The 12,178-nt window shown below is 40.3% G+C and overlaps 1 protein-coding gene across 1 annotated transcript in view; it reads left to right on the top strand.

Annotated features, from left to right (window-relative positions):
• LOC120418053 (pre-mRNA-splicing factor ATP-dependent RNA helicase PRP16-like) overlaps positions 1 to 12,178 on the top strand; it is a 47,397-nt gene that overhangs the window by 32,477 nt on the left and 2,742 nt on the right. The window lies entirely within an intron of this gene.

The following is a 12,178-nucleotide window of genomic DNA, read 5'->3' as shown; positions in this document are numbered from 1 at the left end:
CGCTTCTATTATAATATAGATATTTACCGAAATTTGCTCAGCTATTCGACAATATCAGAAATATTTTAAAATTGCAAACGAATGCCGAGCTACCGTGTCCGTGGGGTTACGGGTTTCACTTTGTAAGTGGAAGATGATGGGTTCGATTCCTTGCCTGGATTCCTTTTTTATCCTGAAAGTGCCTATTATTTGAACCGGTACATTATTACAATAAAATTGTAGTCATTTTCAATTGCCAACTACACAGTAAAAAAATCATGGTAATATTACATCTGGGAAGGAATACATCTGAAAATATGAAATTTTACCACTTTTCGGTTGTAATGAAAATTAAAAAATAGAACCGGTATCCTCTAGATAGTGAGTTCAGTGCACGGACCGATTTATCCACACGAGCGCGACGGATATCAGTGAGGGTTAATCTAAATTTTACCAAACGTCTTATTTTTGTTTAAAAATCATTTTCAAACTTGAGTACCTATCTCAGCGATTCTGATCAATAGCCCAGCGCCGAAAATGCGCTTAAAATAACACAACAAAAGTTTTCTTAAATTATGAATATATATATACAAACATAATAAACAAAATTTACCGCATACAACCTAATTTAGCAAAAACAGGTCTAAAACAATGGTTTGCGTAGAAACCATTAAACTTGGCGCACACATGCTCTTCCCTTGACGCATGCTATATCCCCACAGACAATATCCCTTACAAGCCATTCACAACCAGATAGCCAAAGAGAGATAGCGAGAGTGAGAGTAACTCGCTCTAGTCTAAACCGTTCTAAAAGTATGGGAAATCCGGGATGTGCTCCATCGGTCACATCATAGGCCGGCCGTCCTTCTGCAAAACCCGTTTAACGATATATATTAACTTTAATTTGTTTACATTCGCGACTGCCACCAATGTAGCACCCCTCGGCTTTAAGCGAAATTTAGAAGAACAAAAATAAATGCCCGCTATAACTGGTACGTACGTAGGGTACGTTATCCATTAGTGGACCCCTTTCCTATAGTGGACCCTCTGAAGGGTTTTTAATGGAAAATTCAATAAAATCACAATTTCAAGCGTGTTGTTGTCTACAAATCTTTTATTTGGCATGTTCAGCATCATTTAGAACAATGTTGACTGACATTGAATTGTCCTTTTCACCAAAATAAGTGTTTTGAGTTCGACATCTGAAATCAGCCATGGCCACTAGCATTTTCACAACAAAACTGCATTTATATTTTATGATTGAATTAATCATCCAATCATTTTTTGACTGATTATTTAACTTCAGCAAGTCGAAGTAATGTAAGTTTAAGGATATTTACTAAAATAAAGCGAAGAAATGCAATTTTCTAGCAAAAATTATGGGGGTCCAATATAGGACAACGAAAATCCAAACTTTTCCAAAAGTGGACCCCTGTTAATTAAACCTTCAAAAATGATGAAAACTGTGTATTCAAGCAAAAGTTTCTCTAAAACATACAATAAATGCTTGTTGTTATCAACCTAAACGCATATTTTTTTCAATTATGAGTATAAATATAGCTGTTTTCATGTTAAAAGTACCAATAATGCTGAAGCCGTAAGAATTTATAATTTATCAAAACTATAGTTAATTGTACTTAACTGAAGCACCATAATTACAGTTTGAAATGATATTTTATAATAATAAATCAATAACAAAACATTTTTTTCCAAAAAACATGCGTGGTTTTATCAGCAACTGTAAACAATTCTATTGTTTAGTTTCGGTCAACCATTTATGTAATTAATATGGAAAAATTTGCATCAAGATTACTTTTTTAAAATTATTTTTATGTTTACAGTGGTTTTCGAGACGTTTTTTCTGATCTTTTTCGGAAATAAATGTGTTTAAATGTCTGTTTGGTTTTTTGTTGTTTAAAGCCAAATTTGTTAACAAAAAATATTTGTTTATGATGAAAAGTGAGCAAAATCCACCTTTTATTCATTATACCTATCATTAGACCTACACCATGCATCAAAACATCAAATATCGGTTAAATTTGGTATAAAAATAACAGTTTGCCTATAGTGGACCCGGGTCCACAATCGGATTATGGACCCGGGTCCACTATAGGAAAAGGGGGTCCACAACAGGCAAAAAAAACTTTTTTTTCAATTGGCTATTTTTCTGCTCAAAAACAAATAACTGATTATTGTGACGACTGGAATTGCGAATGTGCCCACTGTGCATTCGGCGCTGGACTCGAACTCGGCCCGAATGCCGAGCCTCGACTGTCGTTGACAGCGCGTCATTGTTTACTGTGTGTTGTCATGTGCACGCAAAACGGACATTAGGTATAAATTCCTAATTTTTAGTATTTTTTGAACTTATGTTCTAGCTTGTCAAATTATACCTAAAAATTAGTATTTTTTTCTTCCTAAAATTTAGGATTTTTTTAGAACACTGAAGTACTTCTTAAAAATTCCTAAATTTTAGTATTTTTTTTAGTTCTAAAATTGCGATTCACGTTTTGACAAGTCAAAACAAAATAATGTCGTGGCTGTGAGTTGGTGTTCCGCAGTGCTGCTGAAAACTTAGGAACTTTGGCAAGGTAAGATTTGTGCAGGAAGAAAAGTGGTTCTCCGGTTCTGCACGGAGAACGGAACCCGGAGCATCCTTATTAGAGGAAGTGTGGCTCGGAAGTGCTTGTGGAAGAGGAGGAGGAGGAGGACGGAACCTTCAACTCCCGGCGGAATTAAAAAAGCCGCCTCTTCCCTCTCGTGCTCTGGAGGACGGATCTCGGGACGGATATTTGCGGAAGAGCTGGAAAGGGGATGGGGTGGGTCTCGTGGCGCAGGGGTGGGTCTCGTGGCGCAGGGGTAGCGGCTTCGGCTGCCGATCCCGATGATGCTATGAGACGCGGGTTCGATTCCCGCCTTATCCACTGAGCTTCTATCGGATGGTGAAGTAAAACGTCGGTCCCGGTTTCTCCTGTCTCGTCAGAGGCGCTGGAGCAGAAATCCCACGTTAGAGGAAGGCCATGCCCCGGGGGGCGTAGTGCCAATAGTTTCGTTTTCTGGAAAGGGGAAGTATAAACGGACCCCAACCGTGGGGATTGTGAGACCGTGGCGATTGTGTGAATGAAAAATTGTATCGAGTTTGAGTTTGACGAACCAATTTTTATCTTTTTGTGATTTGGTTGGACGTTGCGGGTGTGTGTATGTATGCGTTTGTGAAAGTGTGTGTGTGTGTGTGTGTGTGTGTGTGTGTGTGTGTGTGTGTTCGTGTGTGTATGAGAGACTGAAAGTGAGATGGTGGGGGTAGAGGAAGAGAAAGAAAAAGTGGGAGGGAAAAGAGGAGAGGGAGAGAAAAAGTGGGAGAGAAGAGGGAGTGAAAGAGAGCGAAAATGAGAAAGGGAGAGAGAAAGTAGAAAAGGGAGAGAAAGGGGGAGTTTGTGAGAGAAGGCTGGAAGGGAAGAGCGAAAGAAAATGTGGGAGAGAGATAGGGTGAGGGTAGAGGAAGAGAGAGATAGAAAGTAAGAGAGAGAGAAAGTGGGAGTGAGAGGGGCAAAGATGAAGAAAGAGAGAGATAAGAGATAAAGTTGGAGAGAGAGTAGGAGATGGAGAGAAAGTAGGAGAGGGAGAGATAGTAGGAGAGGGAGAGAGATAGTAGGAGAGGGAGAGAGAGTAGGAGAGGTAGAGAGAAAGTTGGAAAGAGAGAGGTGAGAAAATATGGGAGAGAAAAAAAGGGAGAGAGGGTAGGAGAGAAAGAGAAAAAGTTGAATTGAGAGGAAGGGAAGAAAGAGGTAGCAGGCAACAAGAAGAGCGAGAAAATAGAAAGAGAGGGGAGAGAGAAAATTTTAAAAATCTCTTATTCCAAACATTATAAAACTCAAAAAAAAATATATTCTACAATTCCAAATATTAAAAGATTAAAATGTTGAAGTTGTAAAATTATTTAAATATTAAAATAATAAAAGATATTTTAAATAAATAAATATTAAAATATTAAAGAACTAACATATTATATAATATTACACAAAATTATAATGTTAAAATATTCAAATCATTAAATATTTATTTTGGGTAAGTACATTTATGAAAAAGTTGTTTTATGTAAATAAAAATATAAATGTCATTTTTTTTCTTCTTCCTGCATAGCTCTTGGAAAATACCTAATTTAAAAATTAAAATATTGAAATATTAAAATATTAAAATATTAAAATATTAAAATATTAAAATATTAAATTATAAAAATATTAAAATATTCAAATATTGAAATATTAAAATATTAAAATATTAAAATATTAAAATATTAAAATATTAAAATATTAAAATATTAAAATATAAAAATATTAAAATATTAAATTATTAAAATATTAAAATATTAAAATATTAAAATATTAAAATATTAAAATATTAAAATATTAAATTATAAAAATATTAAAATATTCAAATATTGAAATATTAAAATATTAAAATATTAAAATATTAAAATATTAAAATATTAAAATATTAAAATATTAAAATATTAAAATATTAAAATATTAAAATATTAAAATATTAAAATATTAAATTATTAAAATATTAAAATATTAAAATATTAAATTATTAAAATATTAAAATATTAAAATATTAAAATATTAAAATATTAAAATATTAAAATATTAAAATATTAAAATATTAAAATATTAAAATATTAAAATATTAAAATATTAAAATATTAAAATATTAAAATATTAAAATATTAAAATATTACAATATTAAAATATTAAAATATTAAAATATTAAAATATTAAAATATTAAAATATTAAAATATTAAAATATTAAAATATTAAAATATTAAAATATTAAAATATTAAAATATTAAAATATTAAAATATTAAAATATTAAAATATTATAATATTAAAATATTAAAATATTAAAATATTAAAATATTAAAATATAAAAATATTAAAATATTAAAATATTAAAATATTAAAATATTAAAATATTAAAATATTAAAATATTAAAATATTAAAATATTAAAATACTAAAATATTTAACTGTTTAAAAATTAAGACATGAAAAAAACCAAAATATTAATAAATAAATAAATTTAATATTAAAAATATAGATACATTAAAAAATTAAAATATAATTTAAATTTTAATATTTATTGTTATTATGTTCTCACCTAAACATTTATGAAATAGTTGTGTTTGATGTAAATAAAAATATTAATATCATATAAACCATTGTTTTCTTCTGCCTGCATATCTCTTGGATAATACCTAATTTGATCTTTGATTATTCTTAAGTATAAGTAATTTTCGATCCCTCGCTTTTCTAGAAAATACCTCAAATTTAGGTATTTATGCCTAGAAATAAGGAATAATCATGGTCCACCATCTTTGATTATACCTAAATATTAGTAATTTTGGATCCCTCACTTTTTCTGAAAATACCTCAAATTGGGTCCTAAAATGAAGCTTAGATTGCTGATATTATTGTTTACAGCGATAACGCTTATTTTTCTGAGTACAATGACCCTTTGTACGACCACAAAGAGTTTAAAATGGATTTTTAAATCAATTTTGAAAAATTAACCTCGCGGTCCTTCTTGACAGAAAAGCTCCTACTTGACAGCTCGTTCCAAGGGGACCATAGTTGATCCATAGAAAAAAATGTTGTCTTGTCAAAAAATAATTTTGCATTAAAATGAAAAAAAGTGATCAGAAATGGTTTTTAATCGTGTTTTTTACCGTTGTACATAAAAATTGACATAGGGCTTTAGTACCCAATTTAGGTATTTATTCCTAAAAATTAGGAATAATAATGGTCCGCCATCTTGGATTATACCTTAATATCAGTAATTTTGGATCACTTACTTTTCCAGAAAATACCTCAAATTTAGGTATTTATGCCTAGAAATAAGGAATAACCATGTTCCGCCATCTTGGATTATACCTAAATATTAGTAATTTTGGATCCCTCACTTTTTCTGAAAATACTTCAAATTTAGGCATTTATTCCTAAAAATTAGGAATAATCATGGTCCGCCATCTTGGATTTTTCTTTTCCAGAAAATACCTCAAATTTAGGTATTTATGCCTAGAAATAAGGAATAATCATGGTCCGCCATCTTGGATTATACCTAAATATTAGTAATTTTGGATCCCTCAATTTTTCTGAAAATACCTCAAATTTAGGTATTTATACCTAAAAATTAGGAATGATAATGGTCCGCCATCTTGGATTATACCTAAATATTAGTAATGTTGGTTCCCTCACTTTTCCAGAAAATACCTAAAATTAAGGTATTTTGGTTCTACAATTATACCTAAAATATAGGAATTCTCGTACTAAAACGCTATTAGTAATTTTATTACTAATAGCCGATTAGTAATAAAATACCTTATTGCAGTCAGGTTCGATTATACCTAAAAATTAGGAATTTATACCTAATGTCCGTTTTGCGTGTGGTTGAAATAAATGTTATTAACTTGATTGATAGAAGACTAACCACACGCGTTTTATAATACTGACGAAGTTTACCTGTAATCAGTGTTAATTAGTGTGATAATCATTACACCCCACGACCGAGTTTCGGCTAACCTCCGGTCGTCTGTGGGGTCGTAAAAGTGGCGACGAGACGGTGACTTTTGGCCGTATTTTCTACCGGCAAAAGTCGAACCCGCGAAGGAGGAGGCAGCACACGGCGAGATGGAAGGTGTTCCGGGAAAAGTCGTCGTCGGCGTCGGCGCGGAGCTGAGGGTGGACGGACAGCAAGAAGCACCGTTGGCAGCCGGTCAGCAGCAACAGTTCCAGATCGAGTCGCTCCTCCAGAGTTCTCCACAGGCGGCGCAGTACATCGAGTGGTTCAATCAGCAGCGAGGTTATGTGGCGGAGTTGTTCCGGCGTGAGCAAGAGGTGGTTCAACGCCAGCTGGCAGAAATGCACCAGCAGCAGCTGGACTTCATGCAGCAGCAAGGACACCTAGTGCGGGACATCTTGGCGGCGCTGACCGTGGCGGAACAGAACCGGGAGACTCGCGATGGCGATCGAGCGCGCCACGAGGAGAACAACAACAAAGAAATTGAGGTTAGTTCCGGTGTGAGTGGACATTGTGTGGAGCATCTGGCCACGTCATCGACCGAAACAACGCTCAACACCGGTTGTCAGCTGGTGTACCCATCTACATTCGGGCCAGGAACGGCCGCGGATGCCCTCAAGGCGGATTTGAAGAACTCGGTGCCGGCAACGAGCGGAACATTGGTGTTCCAGAGCACAAAAGCAGTTGCTCCTGTGCTGGCCGGACTGGAGTGGATTCTGGATCCGGGAGACGATTACGAGCACCTGTCCCAACCACCCGGAGCGATAGTTTCGCTGGGTACGTCGCAGCAGCTGACGCAGTCGACGCTGGCTGGACCGCAGTGCACTTTTGGTTGCCTTGATGACGTCAAGGGCCTGTGCCGGAAGGTGATTCTTCGTGACGCTTTGATAGAGCAAAAAGTTAAGGCGGGGAGGAACACCAACACTCAAGCGCTGAATGCCGATCTGAAGGCGTTCGGAAGCATCCCAAACGAGCATGTTGTGGGTGGTGCTCCGCCATCAGAAGCAAGATTCGAGCGCATTCGAACGAAGTTGGAATTCGAGCCTCCACCATCATCATCGGCTCAAGCGAACGAGCCAACCGATCGAAAGACTTCACGCTGTTGGAAGAATCCACCACTCGAGCTGGTGTGCGTGAAAGGAAGCAGCGAGCCAGGTGCGGTCAGGAATTGTGTCGGCTATGAGACGTTTATTGTCCGGAAACGACCGCGCGCTATCCGCACACTCCGTCGGGCTGACTGGGACCCCGGACCGGATGCAGCAGTGATGCCAACGATGCTCGTAGCCATCTGGCCGGAACCATGGAGTTTGACGAAACCGGAGTCGTGTGCAACAACGCCGACGTTTTGGGAGGCTTCGCAGCAACCGGGGAGTCTGGCTCAACCAACGACGACCGGTGTCATGAGACATCCTCCGACGCAGCTTCCAGTTGGCTACTCGTTTCCTTCATCCACATCAATGTCATCCCAGCAGTCCACATCGACAGGAAGTGGACGTGCTCCGTCGGTACAGGTGCCATGCTGGTCTTCAGGTGAAGATCGACGCAGTGGTCCGACCCGTACCTCCTATATTAAGTGGGGGGATATTGTGACGACTGGAATTGCGAATGTGCCCACTGTGCATTCGGCGCTGGACTCGAACTCGGCCCGAATGCCGAGCCTCGACTGTCGTTGACAGCGCGTCATTGTTTACTGTGTGTTGTCATGTGGTTGAAATAAATGTTATTAACTTGATTGATAGAAGACTAACCACACGCGTTTTATTATACTGACGAAGTTTACCTGTAATCAGTGTTAATTAGTGTGATAATCATTACACCCACGACCGAGTTTCGGCTAACCTCCGGTCGTATGTGGGGTCGTAAAACTGATGAAACAAATAGTCAAAATTGTTGAAAAGACCTCAGTTTTCATTGTTTTGTACAAAGGGTTATGAAAAAGTGCTTAAAATATTGAAAATTTGTGAAATATGTGCTTCGGCTCTACTAGGGGGTCCACTAATGGTTAAAATACCCTACGTTGGATGTGTCGTTCACCACAATCCAGATCACCATCACCAGAGACCAGAGTCCAACCAGTCTGGACGCGAAACGAGAACCGCATTTGGAAAATCAAGAGAGGAAAAAGTGTTTCCATCCTGCTCTTCCTTTCCACCCCACTATCAACCAAATGAAACCGCAGGAGGGACATTGTGTTGTGTGTGATAAGGGGATTTTCATTGGCGAAATTCTTCGTGAAAATGCAAATTGTTTTGTTTTTAACTTTGCTGTAGAAGTGCATTGCTTCAACCACTTTAGTAGCCTTTATTCTAAAAAAGGCACTTAGGTGTTGTGTTTAGACATACAAAAAATAAAATATCGGACTTATTCATGTTTTGAGGCAAAAATCAACATTATTTTCCAAATCATAAGACTTTTTAACCATTAACCATTTAACCATAAACAAACAAAATTGATAAAAACGGATCAATAATTGACATACTGAGATGTTTTTTAATATTTATTTGAAAAAAAAAACTATAAACTATGAATTTACATTTAATGCATTTAAGCGACACTAACACAAATACTCTCCCTTTTTCTCTGACACTAAACCACTTCAAGTGGTGCGGATTAATCTGCCCGCGGGCCACCACCAGATCCAAAATTAAATGGTTTTTCCGGAGGGGACGCGATCGCAGTACCACATCTGGTGGCAGTCAGTCCCCAGGCAAGGGGGCGGGGAATTGTTGCAAGAACAGTGGTTTTCTTTGTATTTTTATTTACAAACTCATGGCAGCAATGACCGAGCGCCGTTGAGTTGAGTTTGTGTACATTTTCCAGTTACACTTCCAACGACGTAATCTCGTTACAGGAAGGGAACCCAGAAAGGCTGACTTTGAACAAGTTCTAAGATGTTTAGTTAGATTGCCGTTGGACGATTGATGATTTTATTTCTAGTGTTATAAAAGTAATCTAGATTATGATCGATTGTCGCACATCCCTTTTTTGATGCAATATTGAATTAACAACCTCTTTTTGCGTTGCGAATTATGCTTAATTTGAAATACAGTCCAGACTCAATCATCCGAAGTTCGATCATCCGAAGGTTTGTATGGGACTTTGAATAATCGAATCACGACAAAAAAAATCCGACAATCAAATTTCACAAATTTTCAATATTTTATGTACCTTAATACAAAACAATGAAATCTGAAGTCTTTTGAATAATTCTGACTATTTGTTTCATCGCAATTGAAAAAAAGTATTTTTTGCTTGTCATATCAAATTTAATATATCGCTGCAATCACAGAGACCTGGCTGCAGCTCAAAAACTCGATGTATCATGAGCACTACACTATCGTGCGTGCGGATCGCGAATCGACGGAGGCCACCCGGGGGGGAGGAGTGGCACTTCTGGTGCGAAACGGCATCGACTTTTCCAAGCTGGAAACCTCGACCTGTGCAATCGAGTCTGTTGGGATCTCAGTCAAGACGGACCCGGCACCAGTTAACATCTTTGCCGTCTACTACCCCGGTTCTCCTCGCAGGGCAACGCTCAGCCAGCTTCGACGGGATATCCGCCAGCTCAGCAGTATCGATGGGCCATTCTTCCTGGTGGGTGACCTGAACGCGCGACATAGGATGTGGAACTGTGCCAGGGCCAACAAAGCAGGGCAAATCCTGCACCAAGAATACGAGTCCAAGGACATCTACATACATGCTCCGGATACTCCCACCCGCTGCCCCGCTGGACGAGGCAGGCCTTCCACGTTGGACCTGGTCATCTCAAACAACCAGGTGCAGATGTCGAAGCCGATAACGCACGTTGAACTGTCGTCGGACCATCTGCCGGTCACCTTTACGATCGACGTTGATGTTCCAGTCGCCCCGGCTGGAAGACTCGTCCGATGCTTCGACAGAGCGAACTGAGGCACTTTTGCTCGCTCGATCGAGCGGGAGGTCGACCTTAACGCTAGCTGGATCAACACTCTAGATCGCTCGGAGAAAATCGACGACGCCATCGACAAGTTCACCGCCATCCTCAAAGCTGCTGAGGAAGCCGCTGTCCCTTCGCGTAGGATCCTACCTCAGAAGAAGGACATTCCCGACGAGCTGAAGCTGCTAATCCGGCTGAGGAACGTGCGGCGTAGACAGTTCATCCGAAGACGGGACCCGCTCATCGGAGCGGTGGTGGCCCACCTGAACAACGTCATCAGCACCAAAAGCGCCGAACACCGCTACAAAAAATTCGGCTCCTTGCTAAGGACGCTGGACAACGGCAGCAACAAGTTCTGGAAGCTTACCCGCAACCTCCGGAACACGGTCAAGCACAGCCCCCCGCTGAATGTCAACGGAGACCTCGTAGTGAGCCCTTCAGCGAAAGCCGAAGCGCTCGCGAGTGCGTTCGCCGCTGCACACAACAACGAGCAACCAGGTGATCCCGAAACATCGGCCGCTGTGGAGCACGCGCTTGGCCACATCCGAGCGACAACGCCTCCCGTGCCTCCGGCCGCCCTTGTTAAGCCGAAAGAGGTCAAGGCGATCATCCGCACGCTCAAAAACCGGAAGTCTCCAGGGCAAGACGGAATCCGGAATACGTGCCTCAAGCAGCTGCCAAGAAAAGGGTTGGTCGTCCTGACCAAAATCTTTAACGCTTGCCTGGCCTTGGGCTACTTTCCGGCTCGTTGGAAGCACGCAAACGTGATCGCCATCCCAAAGGCGAACAAGGACATAACCAATCCAGGTAACTACCGCCCGATCAGCCTTTTGAGCAGCCTGAGCAAACTCTTGGAACGGGTGATCCTCGCCCGGATAAACCGTCACCTGGAGACGGAGCAACTCATCCCACACGAGCAGTTCGGCTTCAAGCCGGGGCACTCAACGGTGCACCAACTCGCCCGTATCTCGGAGATGGTGAAGCGCGGCTTCCTGGCGGGGAAATCGACCGGCATGATCCTTCTCGACGTCGAAAAGGCCTACGACTCCGTGTGGCAGGACGCCGTGGTCTACAAGCTCTTCCGCTCGAACCTCCAGCCGTTCCTGGTCAAGATCGTCGATTCGTTCCTGACGAATCGGTCGTTTACGGTGACGGTGAATGGCGAGCGTTCCTCCGTCCACAACATCCCCTTCGGCGTGCCCCAAGGATCAGTGCTGAGCCCAACTCTCTACAACATCCTCACCTCCGACGTGCCGATGATCGATGGAGTGTCGTACGCATTCTTTGCGGATGACACTGCATACTTGGCATCGGACAAGGACCCGAAGATCGTCGTCACCCACCTACAAGCGGCACAGAACAACCTCGAGGAGTTTCAGCGAAAGTGGCGCATCAAGCTGAACGCTGGGAAAACCCAGTCCATCTTCTTCACCAGGAGGCGTGCTGCTCGGCACCTTCCCCGCAGATCGATCAGCGTCAACGGCCAGCCTGCGACGTGGGACGACGAGGTCAGGTACCTGGGTGTGGTGCACGACAAGAAGCTGAAGTACGACAAGCACGTGAACAACATCATCGAGAAGGTGGATCGTTCCACCAAGGCGCTCTACTCCCTGCTGAATCGGCGGTCGAAGCTGAGCATCAAGAACAAGTCGCTCGTGGTCAAGTGCATCATCCGTCCAATGCTGACCTACGCTGCTGCGGTCTGG

The sequence above is a fragment of the Culex pipiens genome, chromosome 1 (assembly GCF_016801865.2).
Source record: "Culex pipiens pallens isolate TS chromosome 1, TS_CPP_V2, whole genome shotgun sequence".
Taxonomy (NCBI): domain Eukaryota; kingdom Metazoa; phylum Arthropoda; class Insecta; order Diptera; family Culicidae; genus Culex; species Culex pipiens.
Note: the sequence above shows the minus strand (reverse complement) of the source record. Positions and strands in the feature narration are given on the sequence as shown.